The sequence below is a fragment of the Pundamilia nyererei genome, unplaced genomic scaffold (assembly GCF_000239375.1).
Source record: "Pundamilia nyererei isolate P.nyererei 1_Seehausen unplaced genomic scaffold, PunNye1.0 scaffold00150, whole genome shotgun sequence".
NCBI classification, from domain to species: domain Eukaryota; kingdom Metazoa; phylum Chordata; class Actinopteri; order Cichliformes; family Cichlidae; genus Pundamilia; species Pundamilia nyererei.
The window spans coordinates 900,989-919,017 of NW_005187551.1; the positions used below are offsets into that span (position 1 = coordinate 900,989).

At 39.9% G+C, this 18,029-nt stretch overlaps 1 protein-coding gene across 7 annotated transcripts in view; it reads left to right on the forward strand.

Annotated features, from left to right (window-relative positions):
* The window catches only part of ntng1a (netrin g1a), a 117,464-nt gene that overhangs the window by 37,992 nt on the left and 61,443 nt on the right, over positions 1–18,029 (forward strand). The gene's annotated exons all lie outside the window — the stretch shown is intronic.

Genomic DNA, 18,029 nt, shown 5'->3' on the forward strand with positions numbered 1-18,029 from the left:
AATTCTTTACAAATCCTACCATGTGGATTCATGGATTTTTTTTTCACATTCTGTCTCTCACAGTTGAAGTGTACCTCTGGTGCAAATTACTGACCTGTGTCATCATTTTAGGTGGGGGAACTTGCACAATCGGTGGCTGACTAAATACTTTTTTGCCCCACTGTATATGACCATATGGACATTAACATCATATGTCCACATACAAATGTGTGTAAAGGTTTTACACCAGCCCCAGCTGATGATAATGTGATATAATAGGAACTTACGTATCATCATCAGTATCACCAAATCTGACTCATTATTGATGTGAGTACACACAGTACACCAAATCTACAAACCCACACATCCAGGCAGTGGGATGACAGCGCCCAAGAGATTAAATCCATAGGGAAGGCTGAATTACAGCCAGCGCTCATTCCCATCAATACTGTTGAGTCAGAGGAAAGCTTGAAGTTTGATCTTCCTTCGTGATATACATTATCTTCTGTTTTGCACTGCACCACTGACACCTTGTTTATGTTGAAAGAAATGCCAGGTTGAGTGGTGTTGACACTGTCAATCCCCCCTCTCTCATAAAAAATCTGCTGTTATTTGCTTTGCTCTGCACACTGCATCCGATAATGTGTCTTATTTGTCGATGGTGCTTTAGTACAAACATTGTTTCAAACATTCAAATAGTCTGTTCAGCCTAATAGTAAACTATGTTTACTTCTTGTATGCATCATTTGAACTAGGAATTTTTCCCTTCGGCATCCATTGCCTTTTTCATTGCCACCTCTTCCCTGCCAGCATGTTCTCCCTCGCCAGTAACAAAACTAGGCCAGCCGAAGAGAGTAGGCACAGAGCAGTTTGCCGGTGTAGTTGAAATGAGAGATAAAGGCTGAAGTCAAACAGGCGGTGGCAAGGCAGAGCATCCTCGCTTGTTTCCCAAGTTGCATCCGAGAGCTGTCGAGGCGTTCGCTTCCTGCCATGTTTAGCGTTGTGACAGAGCATTTGTAACACCTCCGCCCATGGCTTCCACAACTCTGTCACGTCAGATGAAATCAACTTTTAGAGAGGAGAGAGGTAAAAGAAGAGGTGGTGGAGGAGGGAAAGGGAGGAGGCACATAGAGGAGTCAGAGCAGGATATTTTTCTGCTTAGCGAGGAGATGCTGGCGATGAAAACACTGCACCCCAGTTTCACTATGTATTATTATTGTTGTCAGTCACAAGCAAAAAATAAAATAAAATCTTACTTGTGCCCTGGGTGTGTGTGGACGTGGAGGGAAGTGCAGAATACCTGAACAGGAATCCAAGGGTGAGAATAAACAGGAAAAGCACACTGAGAAGGGAAACGGTGGTTGTGCGTTAAGTGCCTGGGAATTAAACAACCACGGTGTTTATAGATACTGTCCTGAATGAAAATAGCAGACCACTGAGGTGTGTTACAAAAGTTTGCTGTCTGTGTGCTGGAAATGCACAGTTATTGTTAAAACAGGTAAACAGCAAAAACAGAGGAAAAGGACTTTGTTAGCCCTTATTGCTCAAAAGGAGAAAAATCCCCCAACTAGAATGCCTTGCAGTCTGTTCCCACAAAGACCACATATATTTGTCTCCATCCTGGCTTCTTTGGAGAACAGAGAAAAATAAGGAAGCATAGCCTGTGGGCTGAAGTAGAACATTGATTCTGAAAATCTACTTCTCCCCATGATGAGCAAGAGGATTTCAGCATTGAAGCACGCCTATATTTAATAGTTTTATAGTATTTATCAAAATAAACCTCACCTGTTCATCTCACCATCCATGTTATTCTACACAGACAGCCTCATTTACACATAGAACACCACAGATGGTAATATATAGTCAGTAGCTGAGACCTGGAGATCATCACTGTATTGGGATTTCATTCTAGTGACAGTCAAGTCATAGACAACGGGCACACAATCTGTCAAGTGTAGCTCATAAAATACAAATTAGCTTTTTAATTAAGCATAGCAAAATATCCGTGTGTGACTTAACTCAATAGAACAATACAATGAACCTTTATTAGAATTTGAAAGTCATTTACAGATCCTCTTGATCTTTTACTTGTAGCTACAGGTGTTCAGTTATGCAGTTAATCGAGGGCTTATTTTGTTTGGAGAGAAAGGGTTTGGGGTGTTCTGTGTTACCTGTGATTACACCTGTGCACCACCAGGGTTTGTTGGTGTACACACACTGTGACGCACAGGAGAAATGTATAAATCAAAGCCCATGCTAGAAGTAATTGCGCACATGAATTATATGTGAGGTTCGAGGCTGTCATTCACATACGCTTAATTTCATTAATTAATGACCCTCTTTGTGGCTGTACCTAGTAATTTATGAGTCACTTGCAAATGCACACGTGTGGTGCTTTGGGTAAAATGCCATATTGTGCATGTAGGAATCCAACTTCTTAACATCAACATATGTGTTTCTTACCCAAGTAAAGAAATATTCCTCCGGCACAAATATTTCCTCGGCATCTTCTTTAATGGGCATCCTCAGAATTTAAAAATATACGTTGAAATCTGTCTGTGGTTGCACAAATGCAGTTTTGATTGCTTACATTTCTGTGGGATTTCATAAATAGTCAAGGACCAAAATAGGGCATGGGAGCCTGCAGTCAGCACTGTTCTTTCATATTACAACCCCAGTCTACAAAAACCTGCTTCTAACACCTTTACAAACAAGGAACGGTAGAGCTGGGGGAGATTACTTTATTCTATGTCCCAGATCAGATTGTACACTGTAAGAATTTAGCAGTTACTGTATTTAAAAGAGCTAAAGAAATGGACTAAAAGCTGATGGTGACAGATTCCCAGGACAGTTAGTGAAAATCTGAATGGTGTTTGTTACACAATTCCCACAGAGTTAGGGATTATATTAAAACACATGCACACACAGACAGACACACACACGTACTAAATAAATACACATACTTTGACTTTGTTCTAGCATCTGTCAGACTGTAGACTTGTCTGAAGTCTACCAATCAGCTCTAACTTAGTGTGACTCTTCCCCTGTAGGGCTGCCAATCAGAGAAGCAGCTCATTAGCGGAGAAGCTGCTTATACTCCACTTGTGCTAAGTTTAAAAAAGCACCTCAGAAGAAGCAGAAGCAAAACGCCTGTCAATGTTCAGTTTTAACTTTTTGATATTTAAATGAATACGAATACGTTATTTGGACATCAACACCTACAGATGGTAAAGTTTTTTTCCGATTTTTACATTTTTTTAGACGAGAGATCAGAAAAAAACCATTAAATTTAACACTCAGACTTTTGTGGAGGTCATTCGGGATCATTGATTTGATGGGCAGCGGGGGTTTAAGCCTGAGCTGTTTTGCAAAGGTGTTTTTTTTTTCCATTTACTTATCCTCCCTTAATCTAGGACTTGACAGCAAATGAGAAACTAATGAGCTGAAGTTAGATACTGTTGCATAAGTTTATGCATAATTGCTAAATTTACTTAACCACTAGAAGGATTGCATTACACCCCAAATGTGCGTTTAGTATTTAACATTTTTATCATGTAATGCAAGAAATGCCATCAATATAAAAGCTTTCCCATCAATTCACATAAAAAAATGAAATTGCCCCTTCTGCTAACCACATAATTTACTCTTCAATCAAATCTCTTTCCTTTTTTAGGGACAACATGAACAGTAAATATTTGCGTTTATGAGGAATCTTTTGTTAAAATACAGCAGATTTACATTTTAATGTCCTCTGAGTGTAAACAAAGAGTTTCTCCTCCCTGAAGCCCAAACACTACTTGCAGATATCCCTTTCTCTCAGATATTTCTAAGCCTGTTTTTTGGCTACTTAATGAGCACACCCTGTGTGCAGCGATCACAAGATCAGCCACTGCAGCTAATCCCTCTTCAAAGTGGGTTGCAGCCTGAAACCTGTGTGCTTCTGCAGTGTTTGGTACCAGAAATGTACACAAGAAAATTTAACAGGCCACCCCCCCCCTCACCCAGCCATACCACCAGTTACAGACACACAAGCATGCATGCAGCACACCCATATCTCTGTATGGTCTCATTAGTTTGAATCTCTTGGTTTAATTAATCACTAGTAGAGAGCTTAATTCATCTATAATTTCAGCAGAGTGGAGTTGATTAGTGTAGTATTTCCCTCTGGCCCTGTTAAGTTTTTGATTTCCTTTTCTGATTTTTTTTCTTACCCTGCTACCCTCCACCCACTGCAGCGTCTCTCTCATCTTTTATAATGGCAGCTCATCAGGAGCTCAGAGACAATCAGCAGGCAGAGCACCCTTGACTCCTTTTTGATGGTTGTGATTACAATGGCGATGGGTGCTTGAAGTTGTGGTCGTGGAATTAAGTGGATACACTCGTGTTTCATTGTTGCTGGCTGCACGCCTTCACATTTCTCCTTCAACTTTTTAAATGTATTTATTTTATGGACTGCTGCCTTTTATTAGCTCATATGGTGATGAGGGAGCCATACTTCTGTATGGCAAAGTTTCTAGAGACTTGATCCTTTTGCATGGGTGCACTGCTGCTTGTAGTACTGAAGGGTTCTTTTAATTTTGTTTTAATGATGTATGATGATGGACAACTACATGTTTTGGTGTTTGATTTGTTATTTATGGGGTTTCTGGTGGCTGTCTTTTTTATTGTTGACAGTTCACAGCTGTTTTCTATAGTTGTGAAAGAGGAATTTGTCATGATAGCATACTACTGAGACCACATCTACAAAAACAGCCCCATGGCAAAAGTTGAAAGTGCTGACTACAAAGGGGCACGGACATTTTTAGTGGTTACAACTGCTCACACTAATTTGTGATTAAGGATGAAAATGATTTGTCCAGAAATATAAATTCTTAGTCTAGTGTAAGACTTTCTTTCATATTTGCAAATATCCTAAGCTGTCAAAGATCATAGGAATAGTGCCAAGTCAATTCCACTGTGTGCTTATGTGTGTCACTACTTTTTTCTGCAATGTTCTGTGTGACTTGCCTTCAAAAAGAGCACGTTTGTGTGTGTGCGCGCGCATGTGTGTGTGTGTACGCACTTTGCCTGTCAGTGCGTTTGAGTGTCGTGATCCTGTGAGCCGTGAGAGAGGAAAAGGCCCAAGTTCTTTTTCCCAAGAGTCATCTGCCAATCATTTTCTGAGATTCTGCGGTAAGAAAAAAAATGGCGGGAAGGGTAAGAGACTGAGAAAGGAGAATAAAGGGGGAAAAGAAAAAGAAGAAAGTATCCCCGTAGAATGACTAAATAGACCTTCAGTGATCTGACACACAGGCCTGGAGCTGCATCCCAACTACGCTCTGCTCTGCACAGTTAAATATCCGCGCTGGGAATGCTGAGCTTTACCACGCTATTGATTTTAATCATCCTTTTAAAAGCTCAGACTTTTAAGAAATAAATAAAATAGGAGACCCTAAAGGCCTGAGCAAAAAAAGAAAGAAATGGAAAAGAGATCTTGTGAATCCGTAAGATGATGACTGATTGAAATATTTTTGACATCTCGAACATTCTCAGACCACTTTTGAGATAATTATAAGGATCTAAATTTACCTCCTGCTCTGGCCGCTGCTGACCGAGTCACAGAAGTGCTCATTAAGGGGAATAGATTCTTGACGTTCTCGTGGCTGTCTGTAGAGCCACTAATGAGGGGTGAAGCTTGATTGAAAAGCCTCCACTAGAAGTGAAATGTGATGGCACTTATACGACTGTAAGAGCTTTCAGAGCAAAAATCATGTGACGGACAATACGCTGCTCTGCTTATTCTTCGATGGCAGCAAGCCAGACGCGAAGCTATTTCCCCTGACAGTGTTCGTTTTCATCACCGCTCGTGTTTTTGAGCTTTATAAGGAGAAAAAAATTTTTTTCAACACTTCCAAAACAGAACTGGGGGAGGAACTCTGGCATATATCCAAGAGCCAATATCTCATTTTTGGTCTGAGGGTCAGAGCAGCCATTTGCAGGGAAATCAAATATCAATTAATTGAAAACACTCCAAACCCTGATTTTCTTACAGTCTTTTAACCCAACGTCACGAGGTGTGTCAGTGAAAAACCTCTGTATGCCACACAAGACTCCAAACCTCTTAATAGACTAAAAACAATGCTAACATGTTAATAACTCATATCATTTACATTCTCATAACTTATTTCTATAAGTGACTTTACAATACCTTACAATTACAGACACAGGGACTTGCTTGGCTAATAGAAAATTAATGTAAAATAAATCAGAAGCAGCCGAACAGTTAATGAGTCATTTATCAGAAACTAATAATTACTCATCCAGGACATTATTAATGGTAAGCAATAGCAAAGTATCAATATGCTTAAAAGGAGCTACTGAGCAAATAGCGGTTTTGATGGTTTACTTTACTTGATTGGACACAGACGCAGTAGTGAATGGTGACGTGATCCTAAAGTTAAAGAGAAAGCAACTACAGGGTAAGTAATCAGTAATTGATTAGAAGTTACTGATTTGTGTCACTCAGTGTTTGGATCAGAGTTTATCTGCACTCATTAAACAGTGAGCTATTAATTCCATTAGAGACGATTATGAACTGCCCAATGATTTGCTAAAATATGTTGGTAGCTTTTGTGTAAACAATCATGATCTATCAGATAGCCATGATTTAAGAGTTGTGTTAGAAATACTGACAACAACCTTGTTAAAGCCTCGTAAATTAGTCGGTACAGCCAAGGGGCAGGTCGTTACAACAAATGACTTATTCTCAGTAACTCTTTAATAAATTAGCTTAGCTTACTGTAAGGTTCACACGACTCTGTATTACTGGTTGAGTCAGCTCAGAAACATTAAGAAGCATGTGTATGTAACATCATGTAAACACTTCACGTTAAAATTCTACCTCTCCATTTTCCACATCTGGAAGCAAGTCACATGCCGTGACAAGAAAAATATAAGGAAATACTCTCACCAAATATATACCAATGTGCTATGGTATGTATATGTTATGCTTAAATATTTCCTTGCACAAATACGGTGAAACAGTAAACACAAATTTTCAAAGCAGAGATCAAAAAGGTTATCCTAACATACACATCTGTGTCGGTACAAAATTTTCCAAAGGTCATTGACTCAAATGTCACCAGAGGAAAACATGGGCTGCTCCAAATTCATAATCTAGTAACTGCAAATGTATGTTTGTAGCAGTCTGTCTAGTCGAGGTGGACATATTTTTACTGGATAAGTGAAAGAAAATAAATAGTGATGCTGGATGCAAAAGTCAGAGATCGGCCTATAGCCATTAGGCATCCATCATCATATGAAGGTCACAACTGGCCACAGTGTCGTGACCTTTCATTTAGGAGTTGTGGAAATATTTTATGCTGGACTAAAGTGGTGGAAATCAGTGATAGCATGAATGAACTATAAAGGTAAAATAAATATAGCGATGTAAACACAATAGCCTGGTCATTTTTAATCACATGATAAACAGTAAACATTTGTTCTACAACATTTATACTCAATGGGAGAAAAAAGCACACGCACACGCTGTGGTCAGAAGTTTTCATACCTTGTTATCAGCGTGATGTCACCGTGATTTTGGGCTTTTAATCATTTCTTTGAATTTTTTTATTGAAGAATGACTGTACAGCAAACTTCTTTAATGGCTTTAAAAAGCAAGAATTTGGTTAATTTTCTCTAATGGCTCAGATATGTATATATACACCCCACTATTGTTTTCTTAAATGTCTTTTAGCAGATTTGCACTTCGACCACACATTTTGATATCCATCAACAAGATTCTGGCATGATTCTGGGTGGATATTTGACCACTTTTCTTGACAAAACAGACAAAGTTTATTTAAATTTCTTGCTATCTTATCACAAACCGGCCTTTTAAACATAGACCACAAGTTCTCAACAGGGTTGAGGTCAGGAAGGTCATTCCAGAAGCTTAAAGCGATATTGCACTTTTTCAATTTTTAAGTACTGATCAATCCAATGCGTGCTATCAGACAAATCCTATATGTACCAGTTGATCATGATCATGACTGAGAAGTTCATAAGTTGAGTCTTGTCAATTTAAAACACATTATAGAACCTTAAGCACTACTTATTAAAAGATTAACTTGTGAAGTAGCTGTTAAAGATGTATCCTGTGCAATCATCCCACCTTACAAAAGAACAAAGAATTAATTAAAAGCCCCAAATTACAGTGACATTCATCTCCATGATGAGTGTATGTAAACTTCTGACCACAACTGTGATTGTATTGCTCTGGTAACCTTTTTTCTGCTCCATTTTATTGCTAATAATTGTGCGACTTTGCTGGCAAAAGGGCTTGACCAGGTCGTTTTGCAGGTCTTACAATCAACCAAGCAACCACACAAAAACACACAGGAGGGTTCCCCCAACACAGGCAAGAGAAACCAAACAAGCGTAACGCTTCACTTAATTTGATGTTAAAAAAGGGAAATGAAACCATAAATTGTCTACATGAAAAAAACTTAAAGGACAGAAGTAAAATATATGAATGAAAAACATCGAGAATTGTACTGAAATTTGAACTGAAAACAAGAACTACAGTAGATTACAATGATATTGTGTAAATAGCACCTCCCGGTTAGTAATTACACAGTAATTAAGAATTACAGACGCAACTTAGTGTCAAAGAGTAACGTGGGAGTAGCGACAAAAACACTATGTAGCACAATAAAACTGAGAGAAAACTGAATGACAGGCTAACAAAGCAGCAAAGGAAATCTCTTCCATAAAAGGACCGGCTACGGTTGTCACATTTTTTTCTAACAATATTAAGTCAACTCTCGTAAAGAGGATACCTTGAGAGCCCCAAACACTCACACAATCTTGTGTGAGTGTTCTGGCTTGGCAGGGACTGTTCCGAAATTACACAGTGATTATCTCCAGCAGGAAACTTGCTTCAAACAGCAATGTCACCCACCAGCTTCTGTACCTTTAAGCTTCCTCTGAGGGCATATTAACAGAGCAGCAGGGGAGCAGGCGGAAAGCATTGGTCTGAAATGTATTTAAAAGTCTGCAATCTGGATGGGCAAACAAAGCAACAGCATTAAGGTGCAACCCACGCAACACACCTCGACCGGGGACTGAGCAGGAGCGCCACAGCAGCAGTGGTGGAGGAAGATCAGAGCTTGCGTGAGGTTTTTATTTCCTGTCACGGCGCGTCAGTTAATTGAATTGGCCGCACTGTGCACACGAGGCCCTGATGTGAGGCTTTACGTCTCTTTAACCTCCTGGTTCTGAGTGGATTTTACCTATATGTGCTCTGTTTGTTGTCTAAATTCTGCTACAATTTATCGATAAGATGAAAGAATTACTTCATCTTATCACGTCGTAGCACATCCTACTAAACTTTCTCCATGGCTGTAAAAGCTCTGTGTACTTTAAAATAATGCACTTAAAGCACACATTGTGATACAATTTGCTGATGCAAAAACTAAATTCCCATGCTTTCCTTTGCCATACCAATAGTAACTGACGTCAGTGCCTTTCTATATAGCTCAAATATTCCTTTGTGTTTTCCACTCATTCGCCTTTGGCAAATGATCTGGAATTAATTTGTAAGGTAGGCTTATTGTTGCAGTCAGGCAGGGTTCGTGTCCACGGGGAGGAAGCCAGGGCAGCTCCCTGTGCTGGGCTTTAGACTCTTAGCTTGGTCAAGGTGACAGTGATCCATGTCTCTCTGGAGGGCCTCCATGTAGGATGTGTAGCACTATTATAATATCACTAAAAATACCAGTAGATTGAGAGATGGCAAGAGAGAAAGAATGGCGACAGGCGATGGAGTGGGGTAGACAGCTTTTGATGTAGCCTCAGCTTCGTGTTGTCAAGACGTGGGGGATTTCACGGCTAGAAGATAAGGGGTGATCATGTCTACAGGTTTCTGGTCCTAATGTGTCGTGAAAAATTCCAAAGTCTTCGTTTTATCTGACAAGACAGTTTGATTGAGAGATGTAGCACTGCAGCAGCCAGCGGATCGATTATACCCTCGTGTATTAGTTCACTGCAGAAATGTCATCTTAATGAAAGAAGAGACGAGAATGACAGTGAAAAATAACCTTCCTCCATTTGCGATTTGGTGCAGGCAGCAATGCAGTCATCCAAAACATCTTTTTAGTAGTTTTTTTACTACAAAAGAACCAAATCTACAGCACTGTATAGAGTTTTCCCTCCATGAGCCACACTTTGATATGCCAGGAGTAATATATAATCTATAAAATCTAACCAGCTCCAGACAGAAGTTAAACAGAAAAAGTTTGAAACTTATTTTTGGTTAAGTTACTTGTGCATTATTAATGCTCCATTACACTTTATAGACTTGGGGGAAAAAGGCTTAGGCTTTGAAATGATGCATACTTTTTTCTTTTTACATTTCAACACACAGCCGTTACCACTGGGTCCTCTTTGAAAAGACCTCACAGATATGTAATTATTCTAAAAGTCTTCTACATAAGTGGTTTCCTGCTGGAGCAACTGTTGGCTATTCCTGGGGTAACCTCGTGTGCACTGGAGACAAACTGTCTTTGCAACATGCAGACTGGCTTTTGCATGTTGCACAACTTCTTAATTTCCTCAAATGCATGTTCACTGTACAGGAAGGAAGCAGTGAACTATACATTCATGTGCTGCATGAATAAATTTTCTTAATTTGGTGTTAAATGTGCCAGAATACAATGCCAATATACTGTAGCGGGCCATTAACCTGTCTCTGTTAAAGGTACACCTACAGCCATCAAACACTCCTTGGCTCTTGCTCTCAATGGGTGTACTTACCTCGCTCTCACAAATATAACATCTTTTAAGCAGGAGGTGTTGTCCTGTCCTCCAAACCATATCGCAGTGGCACCCTGTAGGGCCCGCATTGCCATATAAAAGATAATGGAATATAAAATTGTTTTTATATCCTCTGAATGTGCAGAGGCCGCATGCTGAAGGCTTTCCCCGCTATTGTTTTAAGGCTCATGAATCTTCTAAATCGCTGCCAGTGATCACGATGAATGAAACAGGAGAACATTTACACATCGTCTCACCTCATAACCCCTCCACAGTCGACTGGACGGCCCATGCTGTGGTGCTTAAGGTGGCTGAATGGTGCAGCTCACTGCCTTTTGGATCACTATTGGATTTCCCCCAGTGGTGCTACAAAACAGCACATTTCATCTATCGGACCCTTTGAGCTGGTGGTCTGCAGTCAGTGCTTGTGTAGGGCTTCAGCACATTTCATGCTGAGTCTAAGCTCAGTATGCTGGTATATGATGGTTGTATATGATAGTCACATACAGGTTAGTGGTTCATATAGACACATTTTGACAGTCTTTACGGTCAACTTAGCCAACCGGCGGCTAGCTCCAACTCCAAAAAGTGTCTCAGCAAAAAGAGCAAATAAGCGAGAAGTGTATTGACTATTATTGCTTTGATATATTATTCTAAAACTTGATGATGTATTATTTTATTTTCCTTAATTGTTCCAGAGTTTAAGGCCTTCATCTTCCTTGTTTTGCATGATTAATGACCAGTAGCTGCACTGGTTTAGTAAAAAGTGTTTATATTAACATCAGAGCTAACATTATATGCAAAACCGTGCTTTACACACACAATTGGCAGAGGAACCTGTCTCAGCATGTGTAAGTGTGGGATTTTAGGGCTCCCTCTGCGTTGTTGACCACAGTCCAGGCTGGACGACCTCCGGCCGACCCTGAGCCATTTGAAAATATGATTGTAATCCTTGTGAGGATTTGACCAGGGTGTCTATTACCACTGTAATCTGTCACACTGGCATCCAATATTCATTCCACGTCCAGGTTAAGCTCCTCTTTCTGTCTGCACCACCCATCACCATGGGAGATGGGGAGAGGGAGAGGAGGGATCCACTGAACGTGTTGGCATGACTAGAGAGAGCGAGAGAAAGCGAGAGAGAGCGAGCGAAAGAGACTGAAATTGAGAGAGCAATGCTTCAATCAAGCCACTGGGTTGGGGTGAAGAAATCTATTGTGGAACACAAGGTCTCATTAATGCAGCAGGGATAGCTTTAACCCCCAACCCCCACATCCTACACACATGCACATACACACTTATACACACACCTGGCTGAGGAGAGAGAGGTACAAACATGGAAGAGAAATAGATTTATTTAAATATAAGGAAGGGATTATAGATTTCTGCAGCGGAGGTGGGAGGAATTCTACACTGTCAACAAAAAAAAAAAGATTTCCACAAACGGTGCAAAGTTAGAGACATTTAACACAGAAATCACAGGAGCTTCTTGATTCATGTAAAACTGATGCCCCACTCTACTTGTTTTATTGTAGATTTATTGCCACATACAGAATGATGGTGCATCTTTTCCATTTCCGCATGATTTTTTGCAGAATATGCAGAAGAACAATGTTTAGATTCCTTGAAAAATGGCAGTACAACCACACCAATACTGTTTTTGACTATCCCATTGCTATATAATATCCTGTTTTCTAATACAAACCACAGATGGATGGTTAATGTCCAGAAATGTTTCAAATCATTTTTGGTTCCTTTGATCAAATCTGCAGAGGCTGGAGGGCGGGTCAGTGAAATAAACAGGCGTTCTGAAGATGTGGTATTGATGTGTGCTTAGTGATAAACTGCAGCCACTCATCATCTGTCTTTGTCTCTCTTGTTTGTTACAAGAACCCGCAAGGAAGGATTGCTCGTGTGTGTTTTGGTTAGATAGATGTCTGCCATATCTGCCATCATCTATAACACTAAATTACACATGGATATTACACTGATATGATGCGTGAAGTCTGTGACACAGTATCCACACCAGAGCATGGTTTCAGAGTGGAGTGATTTCATCAGCAAGGTCACTGGAGGTGTATCGCCTAAACTGTAAGATATTTACTGATTAATAACACTGATATGCAGTGATCACCTGATAAAAAGTCCCCCCATCGATTTAATATGCTTTATTTTTCTGTACTACTTCTAATGAAAGTAGTACAGGTTACTCCAGTAAGTTCCTCTTAAAAGAGTAAGAAAAAAAAGATCAGGCCACATATTAAAATTGATTTATTTCTCTTATATTTAAACACTGATCCCACTCTGAAATGAGATTTCTTAGAACATGAAACAAAGAACAGGAAGCAAAAGAAAAAGGGAGCGAGTTAGAAAGACGAATCGATGGAGTGTGAATTCAATTTGCTATCTGGGTTCCACGTCCAAGACATCTGTCACACAAGCGGATTGGTTTGATTGGTGTGAGCCCATCTATCAAGATGGCTTGTCTGCAGTTAGTAAATTTATATTCCCTCAGGTCCCATCCTCCATCAGTGGTTACTGTGTGGCCAGGCCAAGGCTGTCAGCCAGCATGGTCATATCTTATTTTAAACCTCAGTAACTTATCTGCTCTTCTCTTCTTTTGTGTATGAATTCGCCCGTCTGCTCATCATGCATCCGCTGAAGCCTCCGTATCCAACTGTTTGGGTCAAAGATCCCTTTGAAATAAGGTTAATGCGACCCTTTGTTGTACAGGTGATGAGTAAATGCTAACAGGAGATCATAACAGCATGCTGTTTTTTCCACTATAGTACAGCATAGATACACATGGAGAATTTGCATAAAAGTAAGAATATATTTATTTTTTCTAGGATAATTGGCTTTGTTAAGTTTAATAGGACGTTTTAACTGCAGCTGCTTAAATTCCTGATGATTGTTCACTAAATCGTAGCAGTTACCGAGTCACAATAAAAGATCCAGGATCCGTAATTTGAAGCCAAAATGGTGTCTTGTGTTACTTCTGTGAGTACAACAGGCAAATTGCTTAAACATATCTAAAAGCCTTTAGCCTGTAAACAAATAGACAAACACTTCCCTGTGACCTAAACACTACAAATAACGCTGGTCTGTTGAGTGCAGCTGAATGAGATGAGTCTAATTCATTACCCACTGTGTTGCAGCACTGCTGATTTTTATTCCTCTAGCCGGTTGGTTAAATTAGCCTGAACAGTTTGACTATAATGGGGACAACACCAAAGGAATTTAGAGCAGCTTCCTGATATTATCCACCCACAACCACATACTTGGTGGTAAATGAACACCCACCTGCAAACACAAACACACTCACATGCACACCACTGCTCTCTCACACTATATCACTGCATCACAGTGCTAATAATCCAGTGTGTTTTGGGTGGGTTGACTGCATCTCTATTAGTGCCAATTTGGCATGACCTTTCCGCTCTTGCTATCTCAGCGCTGGCTTTGTAATCTGCGCTGGCTGCCCCCCATCTTGGCCACTTATCATCACACTGGGATTAATAGAAACATCTTTTGTAATTACAAAAATGCTGCTGTTGTCGTGCCGGGTCCTGTCAGATGGTTAAACGCGTGCCAAACCATTAATTCACTAGTAAAGGCCTTAGCACTACCCCACAGTAAAACACAGAAATCTAGTATTGATCTTCATAAAGGCGTATACTCAGCATTTTATCTCCTTGCTCTTCTCTGGCAGACCAGTGTGGTTATTGATCTTCATAAAGGCAGTATTTTGTCGTTAGGCGAGAAGCGGAGGAGACAGTAATGAAAGGTTTTTAACCTGCGTGTTCAGGGGATCGCAGGACCACTGGTCAGGGCTGCAAGGTGCTACATGCAGCAGATTTTCAGCTGCACGGCCACAGGGATCGATAGGGATACATCTTTGTCTGATTACTGTGATGTACCGGCACTTTGTGTGAGTAGCCTGGGTGTGTGTGTGTTTGGATGTTACAGTAATAGCTGATCATTGGATCAGCATTATTTAGACTTAAAGGAATAAATAGGGTTGACCTCAGAGATGATATAGTTGCTCCCACAGAGACATCCTAAGACTGTTTACTTCAGCCACTGGCCTAAGCAAGTAAGTCACAGATGTGACCCCAAAACAAGTGCCTTTCAACTTTGTATAGCATGGCATACTATAAGCTGATGGGCATTCATGAGAAATTTGCTTCTTCAGACGTATTAAAGCCAAATCCTGCTCTATCCATTTTGGTACACTAGGGAAGATCAACTGGCAGCTTTGGGGCTGAAAAACACCCCCAAAAACCTCAAACTCCAATGTAAAAGTGCCAAAGCCAGAGTTCATTACTGAGCAGATGCCAGAAATGAACAAATTCACAGCCAACCAGCATTTTTGGTCTCTATAGCTGTTTGATCTCCACTAACACTCAAATATAACCATTGTTACTGGGTGGTCGCAATGAGCCACACAATTCATCTAAGTTGACTTGAGTCACTGATTAGTCATGATGGCTTGCTTCATACTTAATTTTGCTAACAGACCATCCAAGAAGTCTATGCTCAGGTCTTTTCTAGTGTCCAGACCACCATAGTGTCTGGAGATCCACCGTGCTGAACACTTCACCCTCATATCTACATAGATTCAATTCAAATTAATTCATTATTATTTATGTGAGCACTTAGAAAAAAGGAGAAAGGATTGGCTATAAGGTAATGTCAATGTGAAAGGTTTAAAAAGTGACGTAGCGTGGATGAGATTCAGTACAAAATCCTGCTGATAATATGTCTTTACTTGACTGATGTGTCGAATTCGGTTCAGAATGACATTCACGTCTGATGGAGTCTATTTACTACAATGAGCTAATTACAAAACTAAATTCTGCAGGAAAGCAAGTAGATAATGACTCAGTGTAAGAATGCATAGTATGATGTCAACAGCAGCATTCATTATAACTAAAAACATAATTTAATAGGAAATAGCATAAATAGTTTAGTTGCTATGTTAGAAACAGTGGGAAAATCTACAACAATAAATCCAAATTTTCTTCCAAGCCATACAAACACAACTATTCTGCATGCCAAGTATGTTTTTAGAGACTTCCCCCACCCCCTAATCATGCATAACTGTCACATGTGACTTATTACACATCTGTCTGTGGCTGCACGGTGCACCAGATGCTGCAGTTAATGCCACACCTAACCTTCCGCCATTAAGTCGGTATAATAAAACCCAAGTGGAATTTTCCACTGCCAGCCTGCCTTCCTCTGTCACCGCTGTCCAGTACTGGGAGAAGCCTGTAGGGGATAGCCCAGACAGGATATTAATGGGTCCCTCCAAAAGTCAGAAGGCCTGACAGAGCCCTGTTTCATTGTCACCTTGCCTTGGAGGACGAGGAAAAACTTGCAAAGCTTATTAGGTGAATAGAGCTGTTTCTCACTCTAACTTACTCGATCTCTGCCTCGCCGCTTCATTAGACTGTCTTACATCAGAGACCCGCTCCTGTCCCTGTTTCCTCACCACATCGCCACACTCACTTCCACACGCACTCACACACACAGGGTGACATCTCCCACCTAATCAAGTAGTGGATTATCTTGTCCTGATAAATTGGAGCTTGTAGCACTTGAAAGGTCCTCTTGGAAGAGTGCCTCCTCCCCCTGACAGCTAGATCGAGCCCCCAGGGAGCAAGGAGAGAGAACATTGCCTGGTAATGATTTGTGGTAAATCGGACAAATGTTTTTGGAGAGACCTCTTTCAAGCAAGGAGCTTGATGAATTTAAAGAATGTGAAGAAACTCTGGAAACCTCAAGAGAAATTTCTGAAAGGAAAATTATATGTTATGTGTGCATTTTTATTTTATTTTTTTGAATGAAGTTGATAAAAGTGATTCAACTGCCCACAAGATTTTAATGAATCTTTTAAAGAAAATGAAAAATAAAGTCTGACAAATATGAAGGCCAAAGGAAACTGAAAAGAAAGTCACTTTTTTAGGAGATATTTTTTTTATCATATAATTTTGTTATCTTTACATAAACTCTTATATGTTAAAAACAGAACAAGATAATTTTCCCCACATATCACTTCAGACTGAAGAATAATTTTTCATGGCCCAACTTATCATTAGCTTATCCAGGCATGGCTGCCATATATAAGCAGGGGTTAAAGTGGCATTTGCCAGGGAGAATCCTAAGATCTGCTATAGCCATGTGTTGGTGCAGCACAGGGAAAAGAATCACACAGGAAATAAAAATGCAAATTTGCATAGTGAACTCCAAGTAGATTTGTTTTCTTTGCATACAGGATGTGATCAGCTGACCTTGGATGCTGCTGCTCTAAAGTCTCCTGCTTCTTGTAGATTAAATTGAATTAACTGACATATATAAGCAGCCCAATCAGATCAAACTTAAATGTCTGCTGCTTTCAATATAACATAACATTGACCATGAACACCACAGCCTGCTCTGCACCAGTCCAACCCAGCATTGTAAACCTTACACAGTACTGCAAACAAATTAATTTAGCCTCCATCAAGGAGTACTCAAGGACCCTTCAATTTATCTTTCAAGTTTTTTCAGAATGTAAAAAAATATAACTTCTGCAAAACATCATAGACGCTGTCTGACTTATCAAATGTCACTGTGCTGTTTTTATCTTGAAAATAATCTCTTCTTCCTCTCCTGTCCTCTCTTACTGACGTCTTTCTCCATCTCTTAGACTAAACTGATCACACATTGTTGTTTTGTTTTCTCCCTGGGAAATACAGTGTTTGCAGACACACTGTGGTCCAGACTGCACAGAAACATTTGGTGTTTAGAAGTATTTGTTGAGTTGTTTGAAAAATTTATAGTTACCTGCCAATTTAAATGTTTCTCAGATATGCTTGCTGATCTAGTGTTAGCCAAAGCCCTCAGCTAAAGGACAAAGTTCCACAAGTACAACTTTATTGACATGAAATCATGAAATCACAGTGACAAAAAAAACAAAAACAAAAGAAAAACATGGGTTGTCATACTTAGTACTATGCAAGTATCTCCATGACATCAACTGGAAACAATGCCAGACAGCAGCACTCAAAAAATGAACTCTCTTTACAGTACTATGTATTAAGCTAGGTTAGCTAGCTTAATGAAATTTTGTTACCAATTAATCAAAGGTGCTGTTCTGGATAATTCTGGTCCACATTAACCAACCCAGTATCACAACATACTGTGTACAGATGTGTATAGACACGCCAGTCCACCGTGTTCATGTCACTTGTCCATTTGCCTGTTCAAAATTT